Genomic DNA, 15,104 nt, shown 5'->3' on the forward strand with positions numbered 1-15,104 from the left:
ATTCTTACTTATTTGTGAGATCTAAAAATTAAAATAATTGAACTTACAGAGATAGAAAGTAGAATGATGTTTACCAGAGGTTACAAGGGGTGGTGAAGGTTGAGGAAAGTGGAAATGGTTAATGGGTACAAAAAAATAGAATGAGTAAGATCTAATATTTGATAGAACAACAGGATGACTACAGTCAACAATTTATGATACAAGTAAAAATAGCTAAAAGAGTAGAATTGACTGATCTGTAACACAAAGAGAGGATAAATGCTTGAGGTGATGGATACCCCATTTACCCTCATGTGATTATTAGGCATTGTATGCTTGTATCATAATATCTCATATTTGATATTCCATAAATATATATATCTACTATGTAGCCATTAAAAATAAAAATAAATTGGATTTTTGGGTCTCTGCCTGGCTTCTTTGGAGTGACACCTCAGTTGAATGGTACATGTTCTTTTCATCTATACTGTGTTCGATCGCTCGGATCACCCATTCCATACGCTGTGGCTAGTCCTTGGCTCCTATATATCTAAAACAAGAGAGTGGTTCTTAATATTGTTTTCATTGTATAGTTTTCCTAGATGAATGAGAAATACTATCTTGGTGATTAATTTTAAACTAGACATAAGGATAAGTTTTGGCAGTATTGGCAGGATGCTGCAGAAACTAAGCAAGAACCTTAAGCATATATTCCATCTAGCCTGCCTCCTCTGGATAATTTTGACGTGTTTAGTTTTTAGGGAGTGAGAAAAGGATAATATTAGATTTTTACCATGATCTTTAACTACTTATTTAATCTAATATTTGTTTTTAACTTTCTATATACCAGGCAGTTTCTTAAGCACTGAGAATTAAATGGAGAACATGACATACAGGCATCCTTGAGTGTTGAGACTTTATGGATCAATCCTGTTTCCAAGTAGAGGAAAACTCAAGATTTTGAGTTTTCTTTGCCTCTTTACCAATCCTCCCCAGAGAAGGTTAAATGTTTTATTGGATGGAGAATATAGGATTGAGTATTAGGCATGCATGACTTCACCCCTGTGGAAGTACTCAGATTTGGAATCTTTCTGCTTACAGGAAGCTAAAAGGGGCTTTTTCCACAGATCAAAGGAGGCCAATGTTAGTCCAACTGTGACAACTAGTAAAGTGAGTATTAGATATCTAACTCAGTGATGAACATTATCATGATTATTTAGTCATATATCTTTAGTCCAGACTTTTTCTTCTTTTAATAAGTCAATAATAAAACTAACATCTTAAAGTCTCTATGTGTTCAATTCCTGTGTCTATCTACCTTTCTCAGACAAGGAAGAATTTATTTATTAACCTCTAAAATCTCAATAGTGGGGTTAGACCCAAGTATATCCAGTATAATGAGGGCTAAGATAAGCATAATAAAGAATAATAGCGCCGGACGCGGTGGGTCACGACTGAAATCCCAGCACTTTGAAAGGCCAAGGCGGGCGGATCATGAGGTCAGGAGATCAAGACCACCCTGGCTAATGCGGTGAAACCCCATCTCTACTGGAAAAAAAAAAAAAAAAAAAAAAAAAAAAGAATAATAGCACAGAGAAGCGTTACCTCATCCAGACTTGGAAGAGTGGAGCTGTCAGAAAATGATTTTTTAAATGTGTACTCAGAACATCTTCTGTTCTCTTTAGCTAGTGCTGTGTGAAAAGCAAAAGCCAGTAGATTGTGAAATTTATTGGGACTGTGTTAGTTATGGAATCAGGCCACTGAAAATAATTTTAAAGTTTGGATCAATATATGTAATTACATCTAAATTAAGAGTTATCAGTTATTCAATAAGTTGTTACTAAATGTATATCATGTGAAGTAAAATTTCTTTGAATAAGTAAGCTATACTCCCAAATGAGGGCCTTCCTTTACATTTACTGTTTCTTCTTCTTAGAATAACATATCCCTGGATATTCATATGACTTGTTCCCTCCTGGGTTTTAGGCTTTTTCTGATCCAGTCTGATTAATATTATTAGGTTGGTGCAAAAATAATTGCAGTTTTTGCCATCACTTCTCACACCAGTACTCTCTCCTCCCCACTTCTCTGCTTTATTTTTTCTTGGAGCTATTATCACCATGTGACAGAAAATAGTCTGCTCAAAACATTTCAAAGTCTCCCCTCTTTCCCACAGAAGAATCCCAAGCTCTCAAGAAGTCCTTCAGAGCCCTCATGATAGGCTCCAGCTCCATTTCATCTCTAATTCCATCTCTTTCCCTTATTCCAGAGTGATTTTAATCTAGGAAAGATAAGAAGAGGTTTGGAAAGAGTTTTGTGCCATGACTTAGGCTTAAAAGAATCTCTCTGACCACTGGGTTGAGAACAGATTGGTAATGGGTGGAAGAACTGTGGCCAAGATTGGAGCTGGGAAACCAGTTACAAGGCTACAGATTTAATCCAGGTGAGAGATGATGATGCTTTGGAACTGGGTGGTATCAGCACCTGGGAAGTGAAGAAAAAGAGTCAGTTCTGGACATATTTTGAAAATAGTATCAACAGGATTTGCTGAGATTGAATTTGGGACTTGATAGGACAAGAAGAGCCATCACTGATTCTAGTGGTCCTGTCTCAGTAACCAGAAAAATGGCATCACACTTACCAAAAGGAGAAGATTGTAGAATGTAGGGTTGGGACTGAGATACAGGAGTACAGTTTGGGACGTGTTGCATTTGAGTTACCTATTTGATATTAACGTGAAGGTCCTGAAGAGGGAGTTGGAAATAGAAGATTACAGTTTGAGAGAAAAGTGGGCAGGAGGTCTAAATTTGGAGTGTTTGGCATAGTTAGTATTTAAATTTTTAGACTGAATAAGATCACAAAGAGGGAGTGTGAATAAAGAAAAGATTAATGGACTCATCCTTGGGGCACTTTGATGGTTGGAGGTCAAAGGGATGAAAAATAGCTGGAAAAGGGCAAAGGAGAATTCAGTGACATGGAGGGGAAAATGCTAATTTTGGTGTCCTAGAAACCAAGAGAGAAGCGTTTCAATGAATAAGAACTGATTAAGAGTGTCAAATACTCCTGATAGGTCAAGTAAGATACATTAGCTAGAATACATTGCCTAGATCACTAGAAATATGTTTGAGAAAATGTTAGGAGGATAAATTAAACTCCTATCTTTTAGCCATATGAAAAGGCAGGGAGAAAAGCATAGGTCAATTTTCAGTGGACAGAAAACTTAGCATCCCAAATAGATAAACAATCATACACACGTAAATATGCACTCATACTTTCTTTTTATATGATGATTACTGTTGATAGATACCTGGCTCTCTTTCTGGCCCACAGTAAAATTGAAGGTGATATATCTGTGGACACAATTCGGGGTATTTCATAGAATCTATCATGAGGGACATGGGGTGGCAAAAAGTTGTTTTGTATTTTACCTACACAAAACTTTCATCAGATAATTTCCAAGTTATTATCTACTCATTGCTGCGTTACATTGTCCCACCCTGGATACCATTGTAGAATTATAGGATATTTTATCATATGGTTTATTTTTATTCCATTGATAAGTGCATCTCATGAAGACATTTTGTAGTTCTCAGAATGACTTATGTGAGAACTCCTAAATAAAAATATTGATAAGGTAATGTCCTTGGACTAAAAGTTCTATTGAGTTTCTTTTTTGATTAGCTTAACCACTGATAACCACTTGTGAGCACATTTTCTCACACTCTATTAATTCTATTATGTTATTCTATTAATGATTCTATTAATGTTACTCTAATACGGTATTAACTTAGAATTTTTTTTCCAACCCACTACTTTCTAAGATATTTTTATAGTAGTTATTAAAAATTGCTGCCTATTTATTTATTTACTGTGAACCCAATTTATTATTAACTTTGCTACATTTAACAAGACATTATTACACCTGTTTGATGTATAAAATATGAACCTAGAATCAAGCACGGGTGTAACTTGTCTAAACATTTGTATTGTCATTGAATTTTGGAAATTTAAATAATTTTAATAAGTCCTTTTTTTTCCCTTTGTCATTCTGCTTCTTTCAAGAACCATCAGATAACTCTATCCTTAAGCATCTCTTCCTGGCAATAACTATATGTTTTCCAATTTGGCTTAGTTATCAAGATTTTGATAGTATTGGATATTTCCCAAATATAGAAAATACTCTCTCTGTTTTCTTGGTGAGAATTAGCTCTTCCCAACGGTATTTTACTGTGTTGTATGAAAGGAGAGAAAGCTAAGGCTAGCAGTAGCACTCCCCTTGACAAGAATGGAAGAGGCCCTCGGGCCTGACAACACACAAGATTATTAAGGCATTGACACCTGCTTCCAAGGACGTTTTATTAAGTACCTTCTAGTGCATTTGTTTGTATTCTTTAATTATTTTATTGTGTCTATTGTGGATCCCTAACTAGGCTTTAAACTCTTGAGAATCAGTATCATAAAACAAAATAGTAAAACAACAGCAACAAGGATTAATTTTTCAAACATACAGGGAATTTCATACCTCACAAGAATATTGTCACCTTGAGAGTGTCTTACATTTATTTCAATGACAGAGCTTTAAAAAAAAGTCTTTGTAACTATTTTTGGAATTGTCTGTACTGCTATTTGGAGTAAAATGAGTAAATCTTTTATTTATGAGCTATATTTTTTTCTGAAATACACCCCTAAAATATTATCTAAGTGAATTCCCTTTTGCACATCTCATTGACCTCTGGAAGACATTTGAGAGTCTCCTTAAAACAAATGTATCCTCAAATAATATTTTTGCTAAAGTTGAACCTAAATCTGCTGGAATCTGTAAAACTATCAATTTGGAGAAAACCAAAGGGACAGAGAAACATGTCAAATATGGCCATGGAAATGCAATCTATAAAATCAAGGCTAAAAAAAAAAATCTCAGAATAAAAAAATCTAAATTTTTCAAAAAATAATCTCTTGTTCTAACTTCTCTGGCCATTGTCTTTCATAAAGTTGCTTTACTGTAAGTGTGAAGATTTATCAGAGTATAAGCCAAGTGCAAAAAGTTAATTAAATTAGATAATTGTAAAGAGCTCAATTACGTTCAGCTGGCAAGTGGTATTATTTAATTCAGACCCCTTTGTTGTCATTCACTTCAAGTCTGTCTATACCAGGGTCTCCTCCTGTGCTCCATCTTTGCTGCATTGAACTGAATTGGCTTTGTGGTCTTAGTCCCAGGGGCATATTGAGTTCACTTCCTCCATCTGTTTTCTTGTTCTTTTGCAGGGCTGTAGATAACAGCTGACTCTTCTTAAGTTTACTAATTATACTTCTTTGGTATCATAGATTGCTCTCCTTGACTTAACTTTTTGGTTTTCCACTTTACAAACTTCCTTCTTTTTTTTTTCTTTATTATTATTATTATTATTATTATTATACTTTAAGTTCTAGGGTACATGTGTATAACATGCAGGTTTGTTACATATGTATACTTGTGCCATGTTGGTGTGCTGAACCCATCAACTCGTCATTTACATCAGGTATAACTACCAGTGCAATCCCTCCCCACTCCCCCCTCCCCGTGATAGGCCCCGGTGTGTGATGTTCCCCTTCCTGAGTCCAAGTGATCTCATTGTTCAGTTCTCACCTATGAGTGAGAACATGCGGTGTTTGGTTTTCTGTTCTTGTGATAGTTTGCTGAGAATAATGGTTTCCAGCTCCATCCATGTCCCTACGAAGGACACAAACTCATCCTTTTTTATGGCTGCATAGTATTCCATGGTGTATATGTGCCACATTTTCTTAATCCAGTCTGTCACTGATGGACATTTGGGTAGATTCCAAGTCTTTGCTATTGTGAATAGTGCTGCAATAAACATCCCTGTCTTGTGCCAGTTTTCAAAGGGAATTTTTCCAGTTTTTGCCCATTCAGTATGATATTGGCTGTGGGTTTGTCATAAATAGCTCTTATTATTTTGAGATATGTTCCATCAATACCAAATTTATTGAGCGCTTTTAGCATGAAGGTCTGTTGAATTTTGTCAAAGGCCTTTTCTGCATCTATTGAGATAACCATGTGGTTTTTGTCTTTGGTTCTGTTTATATGCTGGATTACGTTTATTGATTTGCATATGTTGAACCAGCCTTGCATCCCAGGGATGAAGCCCACTTGATCATGGTGGATAAGCTTTTTGATGTGCTGCTGGATTCAGTTTGCCAGTATTTTATTGAGGATTTTTGCATTGATGTTCATCAGGGATATTGGTCTAAAATTCTTTTTTTTTGTTGTGTCTCTGCCAGGCTTTGGTATCAGGATGATGTTGGCCTCATAAAATGAGTTAGGGAGGATTCCCTCTTTTTCTATTGATTGGAATAGTTTCTGAAGGAATGGTACCAGCTCCTCCTTGTACCTCTGGTAGAATTCAGCTGTGAATCCATCTGGTCCTGGACTGTTTTTGGTTGGTAGGCTATTAATTATTGCCTCAATTTCAGAGCCTGCTATTGATCTATTCAGGGATTCAGCTTCTTCCTGGTTTAGTCTTGGGAGAGTGTAAGTGTCCAGGAAATTATCCATTTCTTCTAGATTTTCTAGTTGATTTGCGTAGAGGTGTTTATAGTATTCTCTGATGGTAGTTTGTATTTCTGTGGGGTCGGTGGTGATATCCCCTTTATCATTTTTTATTGCGTCTATTTGATTCTTCTCTCTTTTCTTCTTTATTAGTCTTGCTAGCTGTCTATCAATTTTGTTGATCTTTTCAAAAAACCAACTCCTGGATTCATTGATTTTTTGGAGGGTTTTTTGTGTCTCTATCTCCTTCAGTTCTGCTCTGATCTTAGTTATTTCTTGCCTTCTGCTAGCTTTTGAATGTGTTTGCTCTTGCTTCTCTAGTTCTTTTAATTGTGATGTTAGAGTATCAATTTTAGATCTTTCCAGCTTTCTCTTGTGGGCATTTAGTGCTATAAATTTCCCTCTACACACTGCTTTAAATGTGTCCCAGAGATTCTGGTATGTTGTATCTTTGTTCTCATTGGTTTCAAAGAACATCTTTATTTCTGCCTTCGTTTCGTTATGTACCCAGTAGTCATTCAGGAGCAGGTTGTTCAGTTTCCATGTAGTTGAGCGGTTTTGATTGAGTTTCTTAGTCCTGAGTTCTAGTTTGATTTCACTGTGGTCTGAGAGACAGTTTGTTATAATTTCTGTTCTTCTACATTTGCTGATGAGTGCTTTACTTCCAATTATGTGGTCAATTTTGGAATAAGTGTGATGTGGTGCTGAGAAGAATGTATATTCTGTTGACTTGGGGTGGAGAGTTCTATAGATGTCTATTAGGTCTGCTTGGTGCAGAGATGAGTTCAATTCCTGGATATCCTTGTTAACTTTCTGTCTCGTTGATCTGTCTAATGTTGACAGTGGAGTGTTGAAGTCTCCCATTATTATTGTATGGGAGTCTAAGTCTCTTTGTAAGTCTCTAAGGACTTGCTTTATGAATCTGGGTGCTCCTGTATTGGGGGCATATATATTTAGGATAGTTAGCTCTTCCTGTTGAATCGATCCCTTTACCATTATGTAATGGCCTTCTTTGTCTCTTTTGATCTTTGATGGTTTAAAGTCTGTTTTATCAGAGACTAGGATTGCAACCCCTGCTTTTTTTTGTTCTCCATTTGCTTGGTAGATCTTCCTCCATCCCTTTATTTTGAGCCTATGTATGTCTCTGCATGTGAGATGGGTCTCCTGAATACAGCAAACTGATGGGTCCTGACTCTTTATCCAGTTTGCCAGTCTGTGTCTTTTAATTGGAGCATTTAGTCCATTAACATTTAAGGTTAATATTGTTATGTGTGAACTTGATCCTGCCATTATGATATTAACTGGTTATTTTGCTTGTTAGTTGATGCAGTTTCTTCCTAGCCTTGATGGTCTTTACATTTTGGCATGTTTTTGCAATGACTGGTACCTGTTGTTCCTTTCCATGTTTAGTGCTTCCTTTAGGGTCTCTTGTAAGGCAGGCCTGGTGGTGACAAAATCTTTAAGCATTTGCTTATCTGTAAAGGATTTTATTTCTCCTTCACTTATGAAACTTAGTTTGGCTGGATATGAAATTCTGGGTTTAAAATTCTTTTCTTTAAGAATGTTGAATATTGGCCCCTACACTCTTCTGGCTTGTAGAGTTTCTGCTAAGAGATCTGCTATTAGTCTGATGGACTTCCCTTTGTGGGTAACCTGACCTTTCTCTCTGGCTGCCCTTAAGATTTTTTCCTTCATTTCAACTTTGGTGAATCTGGCAATTATGTGTCTTGGAGTTGCTCTTCTCGAGGAGTATCACTGTGGCGTTCTCTGTATTTCCTGAATTTGAATATTGGTCTGCCCTACTAGGTTGGGGAAGTTCTCCTGGATGATATCCTGAAGAGTATTTTCCAACTTGGTTCCATTTTCCCCCTCACTTTCAGGCACCCCAATCAGATGTAGAATTGGTCTTTTTACATAATCCCATACTTCTTGCAGGCTTTGTTCATTTCTTTTTTTCTTTTTTCTTTAGATTTCTCTTCTCGCTTCATTTCATTCATTTGATCCTCAATCGCTGATACTCTTTCTTCCAGTTGATCGAGTCGGTTACTGAAGCTTGTGCATTTGTCGCATATTTCTCATGTCATGGTTTTCATCTCTGTCATTTTGTTTATGACCTTCTCTGCAGTAATTATTCTAGCTATCAATTCTTCCACTCTTTTTTCAAGATTTTTAGTTTCTTTGCGCTGGGTACATAATTCCTCCTTTAGCTCTGAGAAGTTTGATGGACTGAAGCCTTCTTCTCTCATCAAAGTCATTCTCCATCCAGCTTTGATCCGTTGCTGGCGATGAGCTGCGCTCCTTTGCAGGGGGAGATGCGCTCTTATTTTTTGAATTTCCAGCTTTTCTGCCCTGCTTTTTCCCCATCTTTGTGGTTTTATTTGCCTCTGGTCTTTGATGATGGTGACGTACTGATGGGGTTTTGGTGTAGGTGTCCTTCCTGTTTGATAGTTTTCCTTCTAACAGTCAGGACCCTCAGCTGTAGGTCTGTTGGAGATTGCTTGAGGTCCACTCCAGACCCTGTTTGCCTGGGTATCAGCAGCAGAGGCTGCAGAAGATAGAATATTGCTGAACAGCAAGTGTACCTGTCTGATTCTTGCTTTGGAAGCTTCCTCTCAGGGGTGTACTCCACTGTGGGAGGTGTGGGGTGTCAGTCTGCCCCTAGTGGGGGATGTCTCCCAGTTAGGCTACTCAGGCGTCAGGGACCCACTTGAGCAGGCAGTCTGTCCCTTCTCAGATCTCAACCTCCATGTTGGGAGATCCACTGCTCTCTTCAAAGCTGTCAGACAGAGTCGTTTGCATCTGCAGAGGTTTCTGCTGCTTTTGTTGTTGTTGTTGTTTAGCTGTGCCCTGTCCCCAGAGGTGGAATCTACAGAGACAGGCAGGCTTCCTTGAGCTGCTGTGAGCTCCACCCAGTTCGAGCTTCCCAGCGGCTTTGTTTACCTACTTAAGCCTCAGCAATGGCGGGCGCCCCTCCCCCAGCCTTGCTGCTGCCTTGTGGTTAGATTGCAGACTGCTGTGCTAACAATGAGGGAGGCTCCGTGGGCGTGGGACCCTTCCGGCCAGGTGTGGGATATAATCTGGTGTGCCCATTTGCTTAAAGCACAGTATTGGGGTGGGAGTTACCCGATTTTCCAGGTGTTGTGTGTCTCAGTTCCCCTGGCTAGGAAAAGCGATTCCCTTCCCCCTTATGCTTCCCAGGTGATGCGATGTCTCGCCCTGCTTCAGCTCTGGCTGGTTGGGCTGCAGCAGCTCACCAGCACCGATTGTCCAGCACTCCCTAGTGAGATGAACCCGGTACCTCTGTTGAAAATGTGGAAATCACCTGTCTTCTGTGTCGCTGGCCCTGGGAGCTGGAGACTGGAGCTGTTCCTATTCGGCCATCTGGCTCTGTCCCCTTCTTCTTTTTACTATGCAAAAATATTGGGGTGCACACCATGTGATTGGAGTTAGAGATAGAGTTGAAGGAAGTTACATGCTCCCTACCTTCAAAGGGCTCTATGTCTGTTATACTGTCCCTTGCAGATTCTGAGAAATTTACTATTGCTTATCTTCATTCACTTGTCACTTCACTCTCTGAAAGAGTTGCATGCTTCTGAACTATAAGATTTTATTCTGTGCTTCTACTTTGGATCATTTATAAGATGTTAGATAAAAATGACCCCAGAATTATTCATGAAAAGCTCCAGTCTTTGCCCTTTGCCATAAATAGAAGTAATCGATTCTCTCTACCAGCAATTTGCTTTTTAGAAGACACTTATTATCTGATCAAATGACTTTTTCTTTTCCCCAATCTCTTTTGGACTCATTGTTTAAAACAATCTTTAACGCAATTTAACCTAAGCCTTTTCAATCTACCTTTATTCATATGTACCCCAGCTTGGATATGCCCCTCCACTCTTGACAGCCATAACAAAATATTTAATTTTCTTTACAATGGCAAACATAATACAAAAAAAATTGTGAAAAGTAAGGAAAATAAAGATTTAAAGTAGAGAACTACAGTAACCCATAACCCCAGATGTTTATTCTTTTATCCACACTCCCTCAAAGGACTAAGTGATCATCCCATTGTAATCCTACCAAACTCCTATTTGTTTGGTTGCTTCAAGACTGTTATTCTTTGTTATTGATCTTACCAGCTTGCTTAGTATGGAAGCATAGGTGAGACCTACAGTTCTACATTCATAAAAATCCTTCAGGAATTCTTTTCACATACAACACAAGAAAATATTCACTCTTCAAGTCAAGGAAGTGAGGGAGCTTTACACATTTGTGCTTCAGAATTAACTGGGCTATATATTTAAATTATAAAGATGTTTGCAACATCATTTGTGAGCTAGATTTGGGGATATGATATTCTAAATAGGTAGAGTAGTAAACAACATGCCTCTGGAAGTAAACTGCTTTTGTCTCTGTTAAAAGACCATTTTTTAATTTTTTTTGTGATCTTTTTTCCTTTTGCTTTTGCTATTGCTTCAGAAAGTCATGAGCATGACCTCGTATTCACCTCTGCATTTGCGTACTCCTTTCTAATATCTATCCATGCTGATTATCTTCTTTGAAAAAAGTCTTTGGAATTGTGAGGTCAAATACAAGCTAATGTCAAACAAGCCCCTTTGTAACCTCTGGGCAATAAAACGGTTGATACTTACTAGACAATGTTGACATGTTAAATTAGCTATTTGAGAATAGCTGGTGTTTGTGAACCAAAAAAAAATGCTTATAATAAAATCCCTGTTTAGGGGCAGGTCTTTAAAATTCTATCTAAATTAGGAATTGGTCACCAGCGCTATTAATGATCACTTTCTGCTGGGAAATAATTGTAATTTCACAGTTTATAATGGATTTTACAGTTGAGAGTATTTAAATATGAGACGAGACACCAGACCTGGTTGCTTTTGTGATTCTGATTATTACTATTATCATTTAATTCTTTCTGGTCAACATTTATTGGGATCAGTTGATAGATTTTTGTTTTTTAACCAAATTTCCTTTGTTTTCCCAAATGCTAATATTCAAAGGTTTTGTGTCTATTAATTCAGAAAACATACTTTGCTTTAGAGTTTTAAAATCAATAACTTATTTTGTAGGAGTTTAAATTCTGATAATAACTTTCATGATTTTAATCAATTAAATATGAATTATAAATAGTATTTCTACAGAATAAAAAGCATCTGGAGAAATATTGGTAAAAGGAAACTGAAGTACAGGAAAAACAACAGAGGCTTTGAGAACTTTGAGTAAGTTCAAGGTTGTAAACTTAGCTGAATTACATACTGGGGGCTCAGAAGTCTCACATGTTAATTCTAGGCCCCTGTCTAAAAATTTGGAAAGGCTCTTTAGAGAATGGAAATATTCCAGAAAGCTGCAAACAGGCAGATGAAGTTACCCATTCCATAAACTCCAGAGTATTGGTGACTTTGATGTTCACTATGGGCAATATATTGATTGATTAATTTTTTTATTCAGGCATTTAGTCATTCAGTGATTATTTATACCAATGTGCCAGATATGGTATTAGGTGTTAGGAATGCAGTAGTAAACAGAAAACTAACCTGAACTTTAATGAGTTTATGATCCAGAGATTACATACAAGTAAATAGGCAGTTAATGCAGAAGCAAATAGTACAAAATGGGATTCCAAAGAGTATCAAGTAAAAGATTTTAATTTCTTACCAGAAGATCCACTAAAAAATGAAAATTAAGATGTGAAGGTATATGTGTGGGGGAAGGCAGTACAGAAGTGTGGAGGGGACAGGGAGCTGAGAGAGCTTTTCAGAAGAAAACGATGGCATAGGCCAACATCTGAAGGCAAAAAAAGATCATGACGGCCGTGCGCGGTGGCTCAAGCCTGTAATCCCAGCACTTTGGGAGGCGGAGACGGGCGGATCACGAGGTCAGGAGATCGAGACCATCCTGGCTAACACGGTGAAACCCCGTCTCTACTAAAAATACAAAAAAAAAAAACCTAGCCGGGCGAGGTGGCGGGCGCCTGTAGTCCCAGCTACTCCGGAGGCTGAGGCAGGAGAATGGCCTAAACCCGGGAGGCGGAGCTTGCAGTGAGCTGAGATCCGGCCACTGCACTCCAGCCCGGGCAACAGAGCAAGACTCCGTCTCAAAAAAAAAAAAAAAAAAAAAAAGATAATGACGTAGTTGAGAGGCATATTAGAGATTCAGGAAAGATTCTAGAACAGCTTATTGAAGTGGATCAGCATGGGTTTCCAAAAAATAAATCAAGTCAAATTGTCACATTTTTTTCCTTCTTTACTTTCTTGCTTTCCTCTCTTCCTACCCTCCTACCTTCCTTCTTTCCTTCCTTCCTTTCTCTCTCTCTTGATTTTCCTTTCTTTATGTACTTTAAACAAATATTTTGTAACTACTACTCTAAATGGATAAGGACAAGGCAATTGATATATCACTTGGGGAACTCAACAAGGCAATTTACACTAAATCTTTATTGACACTCTTGTGAATCATATAGTTGATTAACTTTACTAAAAAGGTATTGGCTAATAAAGGCATTTTCTAGTGACTTAGCTTAAGGTTCTTTCTTTAGTCCTGTGTAGTTGAGTCTATTCAAAATTTGAGTCAAGATTTGGAGACTCTTTTTCAGGTTTAGGAATGATACAAAAATACATTGAATGATTGAATTGGGATGTAGAAGATCTTAGGGTGAAATTATGAATCAAACGTGACAAGATAAATTATGACAATTTTTTTTTCTGATTATAACAGTAATAAGTATTGTAAAAAACTAGGAGCCATATTACAAAAAGTTATATGCCAGTCCTAATACACATACATTAAATAACCTAACATAACTTATTGTTTTCTAGTACCTTGAAACAATAAATTTTAAAACAATAGAACTTTTTTATCCTGTGTATTGTTATACATACACTTTGTAACATATTGGAATATTATTTTATTGCACTATTTTCTGATTATCATCTTTCCAGGTTAATAAATTTATGTGTCATTCAACATCATGGTGACTACATAGTATTCCACTAGGTAGATACACTATAATTAACAATGGACTCCGCACAAACATTTAGTAGATTGGTATGTGTTATCATGATCAAGAAGGTTTTGATAATACCTGTGTGTATTAGTCTCTATATACTTGCCTGTATATATATTCAATTTCTAGAAATGGAAATGCAGGGTCAAATGGCAAACTTTTTCAAAATCTGGTATACACTGCTAAATCAGCAAGATAACATTTTACAACCATACCTACAAAACTCCGAGAACAAGCAAAGCAGGTTGAGAAACACAACTTTTGAAAAATCTTAAAGGATTTTAGGTGATATTATTATAATGCAATGTGTCTGCATTGGTAGCTTTTTGCACTTCATAATTGTAGCAGAACCTACCTCAAGAGACATTTGGAAACGTGAAGGGAGAGTTTTGATTGTAAAAATGACTGCGGAATATTGCAAACATTTAGGAGTAGCCAGTGCAGAGTAGGAAACAACGCAGCAGTAGCCAACACAGAGTACAGCACAATGAATTTGTCCACATAAATGCCAATAATACATACTATTTTTGAAAACACTGAGCACCCGTGCTTATAGGCTGTAGTAATACAATAGTGTTTAGGTATGGAGGAATAACACAAATATATTAACTTATTTACAATATATGTTTTTAATTTTATGTCCTCCAGTTTAAGATGTGAATTAGATAAGTTTCTTTTTATGTACCAATTCTTTTCAATTATTAGCAACAGCCAAGAAAGCAGGAGTGAAAAGCACTCAGAAACCATGTCCAGGCTTGGAATGTGCTAATTAGTTCATGCCGGTCTGGTTTGTTAGACGGGGGACACATTATATTTCTGCTAAATATTTGTTGTTACCAATTTGTTTAACTATATTCTGTAAGAAAGAATGACCAGAATTCAAAACTATGTCACGATTCCTTGCATATACGCTGTTTTGTCAAAATTTCTTTTAAAGTGAAGCATTCAAAATGGAGTGCAAGATTTTCAGGTTGTTTATGGGCTGAATTGTGTTCCTCCTAAATTTATCTGTTGAAGCTCTAGCCCTTAATATCACAGAATGTGAATGCATTTGAAGATAAAACCTTAAAGCAGTGATTAAGTTCAAATGAGGTGATTAGGTTGTGCTCAAATCTAATCTCACTAGTGTCCTTATAAGAGGAAATTTGTACACACAAAGACCAGGGATTCATGTACACAAAGGAAAGATCATGTGAGGACATGGTAAGGAATGGACCATCTTCAAGTCAAGAAGAGAGGCCTCAGGAGATACCAACCTACCGCACCTTGATCATGGACTTCCAGCCTCCAGAACTGTGGGAAAATAAGATTCTGTTATTTAAGCCACCAAGTCTGTGGTATTTTGTTATGGTAGCCCTAGCAAACCAGTACAATGTCTTTATTAATACTTCACTAGATAAACTTAATTATAAATTTTTATTATGATACAATAAAGGGACAATGCATTTTGAATTGTATCATTATTGGGATCACCATTACATATACTGTAGTAAAAGAAATTAAAGAAATAACCCCTAAAGTATCTTCAAGGCCCTATCTATCCCAAAATGCCCC

At 37.1% G+C, this 15,104-nt stretch overlaps 1 non-coding gene across 1 annotated transcript; it reads left to right on the forward strand.

Moving 5' to 3' along the window:
* Window positions 1-4,208: 4,208 nt before the first annotated feature.
* On the forward strand, window positions 4,209-4,339 carry LOC113225278. Its single transcript, XR_003309931.1, has one exon. It is a non-coding gene; the product is annotated as a U6atac minor spliceosomal RNA (small nuclear RNA).
* The last annotated feature ends 10,765 nt before the right edge of the window (window positions 4,340-15,104 follow it).

The sequence above is a fragment of the Piliocolobus tephrosceles genome, unplaced genomic scaffold (genome assembly GCF_002776525.5).
Source record: "Piliocolobus tephrosceles isolate RC106 unplaced genomic scaffold, ASM277652v3 unscaffolded_20, whole genome shotgun sequence".
Taxonomy (NCBI): Eukaryota; Metazoa; Chordata; class Mammalia; order Primates; family Cercopithecidae; genus Piliocolobus; species Piliocolobus tephrosceles.